Raw genomic sequence first — 8343 nt, 5'->3', positions numbered from 1 at the left:
GGGAGGCATTTTCTTTTTTGAGACGAGGTCTCACTGTCACCCAGGCTGGAGTGCAGTGGTGTGATCTTGGCTCATCATAGCCTCTGCCTCCTGGTCTGAAGGGATCCTTGCACTTCAGCCTCTGGAGTAGCTGCGAACACAGGCACACATCACCACACCTGTATAATTTTTGTATTTTTTTTTTTTTTTGTAGAGACAGGTCTTGCCGTTTTCGCCCAGACTGGCCTCAAACTCCTTAGCTCAAGCAATCTGCCTGCTTCAGCCTCCCAAAGCACTGGAATTACAGGCATGAGCCACCGTGCCAGACTGTTTACTTCTAGTTATCTGTATCTTCAAGTCTTCGGGCAATAATTTACATTGTTTTGGAAGGAAGAGCTGGGCACGGTGGTTCACGCCGGTAATCCCAGCATTTTGGGAGGCTGAGACAGGCAGATCACTTGAGGTCAGGAGTTTGAGACCAGCCTGGCCAAAAAGTTGAAAACCTGTGTCTACTAAAAATACAAAAATTAGCCTGGTGTGGTGGCATGGGCCTGTACTCTCAGATACTCAAGAGGCTGAAACGGAAGAGTTGCTTGAATCCAGGAGGTGGAGGTTGCAATAAGCCAAGATGTGTCACTGCACTCCAGCCTGGGTGACAGGGAGACCTCCTCTCAAAAAAGGAAAAAGAATAATAAAAAAGGAGAAAAATATGAAATATAATAGCTGTACCTATACCGCCTGACTACAAGGGCACCAGCTGGGTAGGAAGTTAGACCAGGGTCCTTCTCCTCCAGTTTCAGCCCTGGCCCACCCTCTGATCCTGGACTGGGATCCTGAGTCTAGACATTCTCCCTACAGCTCAGGGGAGGGGACAGCCTCCACATGGGAACTAGAAACTTGCCTTCCCTTGCTGGCGCACTTGCCTGACCTCACCTAGTCCTTCCAAAGGGTCTGGAGGGCTCACTCTGTACCCCTGAGCCTACCTCTGCCCCAGCAGTCACATGGAACTCTCTAAGGCTATTTTATTACAGGTTTGCAGAGCCAAACTTCTCCCTCAGCTCTACATCCCTCCTGGGCCATGTTCCCCCATGGAGTCCCTGGCCACAGTCACACCTGCTTGCTTAGGGATGTGTCCTCAAAGCCCCACCATTTCCAACTGGGCTGAGCCTCACAGCACCTCAGCAAACCCGCCTGGGCCTTGCAGGTCACACTTCCCGCCATGGGGTTTGCCACAAGCTTCCTAGACACTGTTCTCTCTCCTTGGTCCAAGCCCTCGGGTCCTTCCCTTTGCAGTGTCTCCTGCATAATAAGAGTGTCCCTATGTGGTGTGACCACCATGCCAGCCCTCCAGCACTTGGGGGCCAACACATTTTCTCATCTTGTGCTCAAATACCCCATTCGCTAGTGTGCTGCTTCTCAGGTGAATGGGACGGACACGGGGCTGCGAGCACAGCTCATCTCCAGCTCTAACAGATTGGTTAATTCTGCCATCCCTGAAGTCCCCTACAGGTCTGAACTGCGCTTCACTGACCTCAGATCCGTCAATGAGCTTGTCATTTCTGCCTATGCAGTCCCAATCTCTATGAGGTCACCACGTACTCTCATTTGCCCCTGGAGGTGTGTGTGAATGAACAGGGCTCCCCAGGTGAAGGCTGGCAGGCCCTAGCCAGGCTCTCAAGTACTGACAGCCTCTGTGGGCTATAGGGTCAAGCCCCAGGTTCTTCCCACCCCACTGCCTCACATGCAGGCTGTGGGTCACAGCACCTCCAGGCTGGGTGACAGATACTTCTGAAGAAGGCACAAACCACACTACCCAGAAGTCCCAGGCCTCTGCATCTTCCGAAGTGCCAAACCCTGCAGAGCGGGGGTGAACCTGACCACTGCAGATGTGTGATGACTCCAACTCTTCAAACCAAGGCCAAGCACAGGGCCACCAACGCCAGAGAGCTTGTGATACCTGCAGTGGCCAGCCAGGGCCACATGCCTCTTCCTGGCTCACAGCCACACCCCCACCCAAACCAGGCTAGTCTGCAAAGCCAGGGGCCAGGCCCAGCTGGAGGCTGCCTCCCCACAACATAGGGGCTTCATTCTTTCTGGAACTAGCCTCTGAGTCACCTGCAGCCTGCCCCTTGCTTTGGCAGGCACAGACGTGCATTCTGGGCAGGAGGAAAGGAAGGAAGGAGCGCAGCCAATGCCTGGTAGATGTGGAGAGCCTGGAGGCTGGCTTGGGTAGGGCTGTGCAGGGCGCTGGAGACAGTAGTGCAGAATCTCCAGCTAAGACAACGAAGAGAAGCTGGAAGACACAGAAGAGCAGACAACAAGAGGATGGGGTAGGGAGGGGGAGAGATGGGACCATACATGGGAAGCGGAAATTGAGAGAGCGATGAGAACAAGCCCATAAGTGAGGAAGAAAAACAAAAGCATAGTCACAATCCAAATAATCGCAGTCGCAGCAGCCACAGGTCAGGGCAGCATCCCGTCTCCCCCTCCACAAGCAGGCCAAGGCTGTGGCTGCACTCAGACTTGGAGGCCTGGGTGGATAGACCTAGGTCACCTGGGTGGCCACTGTCACTGGGGCCTAAAAGCCTCTCCAGCTCATTGGAAGGGCCTGACTTACTACCCTTCCAGATAGGACCCAGTCTCCCCAGCGACTCTGAGGCCACACTGTGTAGCACGTGCACACCACAGTGCTCCAAGAGCCCAGGGCTCACACTGGGACATGCTGACAGCCACAAAGATCTCAGATCCTGAGGCTCAGGAAAGAAACCAGTGGAGTGTGTTCCAGGAGGAACACTGCCCAGAAAAGACATGGGTAAATTGACTGGACTTCCCTGGGTTGTCTTGAGAAACTTACCAAATTGGTATAAGACATGATGAGCTGGGCGCGGTGGCTCAAGCCTGTAATCCCAGCACTTTGGGAGGCCGAGACGGGTGGATCAAGAGGTCAGGAGATCGAGACCATCCTGGCTAACACGGTGAAACGCCATCTCTACTAAAAAAAATACAAAAAACTAGCCGGGTGAGGTGGTGGGCATCTGTAGTCCCAGCTACTCGGGAGGCTGAGGCAGGAGAATGGCGTGAACCCAGGAGCTGGAGCTTGCAGTGAGCTGAGATCTGGCCACTGCAGTCCAGCTCGGACGACAGAGCAAGACTCCGTCTCAAAAAAAAAAAAAAAAGACATGATGAAATGCTATGTGTCTGAAACACAATCAGTATTCCCACCATGGGTGGCTCTCTTAAAAACTGAGGAGGAAGACAGGTCCCCAAGGGTAGCACAGAGAGGAGCACAGGCCCAGGCCACCAGCCCTTGCCCTCCACCCCCACAGTCTGGAGGTCAGCTGAGGAGGTGTGCATATCAGCTCTGACTCCTGGAGGCAGCCTCTCCTACTGTACCAGGAACTCCCACCCTCCAGATAGGATGGGCTTCCAAAAGCAGGAGCCCCCAAGGATATGGCCACAGTCATACACACCAGCCAGGTTCCTGCTGCCTCCACACCACACAGCGCCATGGTCTGTAAAATCATGACTTCAGCACAGCCAGAGCTAGCCTGGCACACATCCTGCCCAGAGAGCACCATGCCTCCTGCCAAAGCAGCATGCCTACTGTGCTCCAGGTCAGGAGAAATCAGAATACACCTGCTAGACACCAAGACAGCAGAGAGTGAAGAAGCGGGGCAGGGAGGTGCTGCTCTCCATAACCTTCTTGTGTCAGATCTGGGGCTCAGGGAAGAATCAGACACAGTTCCTCAGCGTGGTCTCTGCCCTTGCCTGCAGGAACACAATGGCCTGCAGCACCATGGCCATCCTTACTGCCCACAGGGCCATTGGGCAGCAAGCACACATTCTGGACTCAACCTGGGTGAGGAAGATACCCCCGGAGCCTCACTTCTTGCATCTGAAAATAAGTACTAGGAGGGACAGGCAGGAATTTCTGCATGGCAAGTACAGCACAGGCCCAGGCAAGTGGCAAGGGGCTTTGGAGGACACGGACCTCCATACCTGCCTTTTGCCAGCTCCGACCCAATTTTCTCACATTTTGTGTTTTACCTCAACTGGAAGAAGCAAAGATTGGAACATCTCTGGGTACTTGGTTTTGCCACTGCAAGTCATTCTGAGCAGGGCCCACCCACCCCAAGGTCTGGCCAAGAGTAAGTGAATGTAGAGAATGGAAAGGCGTCTCCTGCTTTCTACAGGGACAGCCACCTGCTCTTCCCCCTGACCCATGAGGACACGGAATCTTCACAGGTGACAGCCTAGAAGAGCCTTTCTGGCTGGCCCTTGAATGTAGGTGTGTTTCTACTCGCTCAGAAGGCAGAAGGAGCAACAGGAACACAATACAGTGCAGCGGCTCCTGCCTCTGCCAAGCCATGAGCACATGATGGAGCACTGAGAGCATCCTAGAGCCCACAGGAGGACACCCTGGGAATAAGCAGGCCCCCAAGTGCTGGCCAGGCACATGAAGCAAGCCTATGCTGGAAGCAGGAAGGATGCTCTGTGACTCAGGAGGCCCAAGATGGGATCTTCAGCTTTTCCCCCTTTTCCTCTCATGTAATGCTGAGGGTGAGGATATGGGCGACCCTGTACTCTCAGACAGCTTCCACACAGCAAAGCCTGAGGCCAGGCTGCAGAGATTGTGGCAGGAGACCCACAGCTCTTTCCCAGAACGAGAGGAAGAGTGATAGCATGCTCCTCTGAAATTTAACTCTCATCATTCACAGAGCCTTCATTCTGGAAGAAGCCCTCAAGAATTTTGTCAGTGACAAAGCCAAAGTTTCCCAAGCACAGTGATGCAGACACTGGGCACCAGACCACGTGGCTGATGCCACCTCAATCAGGGTCCCAGATGTGCGTGAGTCAAGCCACTCCATGGTGGGTGACAGACTGGAGATCTACAATCCCCAGCTGCTTTGTCACTCTGACTAGTCCAGGGGGGTGCTAGCTCTGGGGACTGCAACAGCAGGAGCAACCCAGGGCTCCACCACCTCCATGCATCTGCCAGCAGTGTGCAGCCCAAAGAGGGACTGGGGAGTGGCGAGGCGGAGGGAGAGGGGGCGGGCCAGGCCTCGTGCAAGAGGGCACCAGCCCCCACCCACCATGAGAAGGGCTCTTGCTCATGCTCTGGGGGAGGCGGGGGGAGTGGGGTGGACAGGCAAAGGACGCTCAAGGTCACCATAGCGAGCAGGGGTCTGCCCGCAGGCAACTATGAGAAAACACAAAGGAACTGTTGATGGTCAGGAGACAGCAGAGAACCTGGCTCCCAGAGACATCACAGCTACCCGACTCCGAGAGCAAGAGCACCACAACCTCATCTGTTTCCCTGCCAGGGAGGGGTTTCCGGAGAGGCCAGACCTCCATGCTTCAAGTATCCACACACCAAGGTGCAACGCTCCTGCCCCCCCAACCAGTAACTAGAGAACTATGGCCACCTGTTGTTTGACTTCTGAGTGAGGGGTGGGTGATGGGTTTCTATTCTCGCCACCAGCCTGTGCAAACTTCACTCAGAGGCAGGATAAGAAGCAGTAGGGTGAGCAGAGTCAGAAGCACGAGATAGGATGAAAAATTGTGGAAACATACCCTGGCAGGAGGGGACTGCAGTTTTTGGCACATCTCCAAGGAATACTGGTGAAGCCATATTTCAACAAAAAACCGCAAAAAGCTTTAGCTAGTCAAATTATTCCAACAATGGTGCCAAGACCATTCAGTGGAGAAAGGACAGTACTGCAAACAAGAGAGCTGGGAACACAGAACAGCCATATGCAGAACAATGAAGCTGGGCCCTTCCTTCATACCATCACCAAAAACTAAGTAAGTGACTCAAGGATAAGAACTAAAACCATAAACTCTCAGAAGAAAACATGGGAGAAAGCGTCATAACACTGGATTAGGCAATGATTAATTAGATATGCCTAAAGCAAAGGCAATGAAGGGAAAAAATAGACTAGACTTCATCAAAATCAACACTCTTGAGCATCAAAAGATATTACTGATGAAGTAAAAAGGCAGCCAGCAGGTGCGGTGGCCCGTGCCTGTCATCCCAGCACTTTGGGAGACAGAGGCAAGTGGGTCACTTGAGGTCAGGAGTTCAAGACAGGTTTGACCAACATAATGAAAACCTGTCTCTACAAAACACAAAAATTAGCTGGGTGTGGTGGGACACACCTATAGTCCCACCTATTTCGGGGCCTGACGTGGGAAGGTCACTTGTTCCCAGGAGTATGAGGCTAAAGTGAGCTGAGATTGCACCACTGCACTCCAGCCTGGGCAACAGAATGAGACCCTATCTCAAAGAAAAAGTAACTGAAGTGTCCACTGAGAGATGAGTGGATAAACACAACGTGTTACATCCACATAATGAAACACTACTCAGCCGTAAAAAGGAAGGACATTCTGATACATGCTGTAACATGGATTAAACTTGAGCCCATCATGCTAAGTGAAACACGCTAGTCACACACAAATAAGTACTGTGTGCTGCCGATAAATATTCTAAATAAAGGAGTCAAATATATAGTGGAATAGTGGTTGCCAGGGGCTGGGTGGTGAATTGTTTAATGGTTCAGTTTCTTTTTTTTCACTAAAGAGATAGGGATCTATGTTGGCCAGGCTTGTTTCAAACTCCTGGCTTTGAGCAAGCCTTCCCTGCTTGGCCTCCCAAAGTGCTGGGATTACAGATGTGAGGCCCCCATGGCCTGGCCGATTCAGTTTCAGTTTTGCAAGGTGAAAAGCATTCTGGAGATGGGATGCACAACAACGTGAATGTACTTTACTGACTGTACACTTGGAAATAGTTAAGACAGTACATTTTATGTCTATTTTATAATTTTTTTTCTTGATTAACAAAAACAAAAAGGGCCAGGTGTGGTGGCTCACACCTGTAATCAGCACTTTGAGAGTCTCAGGAAGGTGGATTGCCTGAGGTCAAGAGTTTGAGATCAGCCTGGACCAACATGGTGAAATCACATCTACTTAAAATGCAAAAATTAGCCAGGCATGGTGGCAGGCACCTACAATCTCAGCTACTCGGGAGGCTGAGGCAGGAGACTCACTTGAACCTGGTAGGTGGAGGTTGCAGTGAGCTGAGATCTCACCATTGCACTCCAGCCTGGGTGACAGAAAGAAATTCCATCTCCAAAAAAATTTGAAAAAAAAAGGCATTAATACTTTGGTACAGAAAACAGCAGAACCTTCCAGTTCTGCTCTGTAAGCCTGTGTCATGGTCTCCTGCCCACTTCATGGCCAGCACAGACCACAGTCCACACACACCTGAGAGCCATTTGGGCACCATGGTCCCCTCTGAACAGGGGTCATGGTTCCTACCATTCCACCCCTCGAGGAAGCTGTGAAATGGCATGGAGGCTTCAAAAAGGGCAGCATCCCACATACTAAGAGTTATGTACAAGGTGGTAGAAAGAATCCTATCTTATCTACATACCAGCCTGTCAGCAGTGAGGCTGTGGCTTCCAGGTCAGCCCTAGGATCCAGTGTCAGAAGCAGCACCTGCTGAATCTCTCTGAGGTGTGCCTGGAAGACACAGCCAGGACCTGGGAGATGGCCAGCACTCAGGAAGTGAGCCAGCCCATACCATCCTGAGAGGCTGGAGCCCCTCTGGGCAGACAAGGGACTCTGTCACCTACTACTTGGATGCCTTGAATTAATGGAAGGCCTGTGGATGCTGCACAGATCCCTACCCATTCGATGTCATAGAAATGTTACTGGGGAAGAGCTTAGTATCCACATGATGGTAATCACAGGAAACATCTCCAACAACAAGGGAGATGGAAACGAAAAGACAATTATATCACCACGGGCAAGATGAAACTACTCTCATGGAAGGGGATCCTGGGATGAAAAACATCATCAATGACCTATAAGTTAGAAGGATGTGCAGATTTATTTTCATGTTTTCTGAATGTCATAGCTGGAAAATACCAACAATTTAGAATCAGCCCCTTCCTGAGGGGCCATCTCTGGGATTCTGCCCCACATAGTGGAAGGTGGCTGAATAGTTTTTTTTGTTTGTTTGTTTTTTCATTTTGTCTTTCTTTTTGAGATAGAATCTAGCTACCCAGGTGACTAGGTAGATAGAATCGTCACCCAGGCTGGAGTGCAATGGCACAATCTCAGCTCACTGCAGTCTCTGACTCCTAGGTTCAAGCAATTCTCCTGCCTCAGCCTCCCAAGTAGATGGGACTACAGGCACCTGCCACCATGCCCAGCTAAATTTTGTATTTTTAGTAGAGATGGGGTTTTACCATGTTGACCAGTCTGGTCTGGAACTCCTGACCTCAGGTGATCTGCCCACCTCAGCCTCCCAATGTGCTGGGATTACAGGCATAAGCCATTGCCCCCAGCTGGCTCAACAGT

Source organism: Trachypithecus francoisi, unplaced genomic scaffold (genome assembly GCF_009764315.1).
Source record: "Trachypithecus francoisi isolate TF-2019V2 unplaced genomic scaffold, Tfra_2.0 Contig00966, whole genome shotgun sequence".
Classification (NCBI taxonomy): Eukaryota; Metazoa; Chordata; class Mammalia; order Primates; family Cercopithecidae; genus Trachypithecus; species Trachypithecus francoisi.
The sequence above is the reverse complement of the archived record's forward strand: the minus strand, read 5'-3'. Positions refer to the sequence as shown.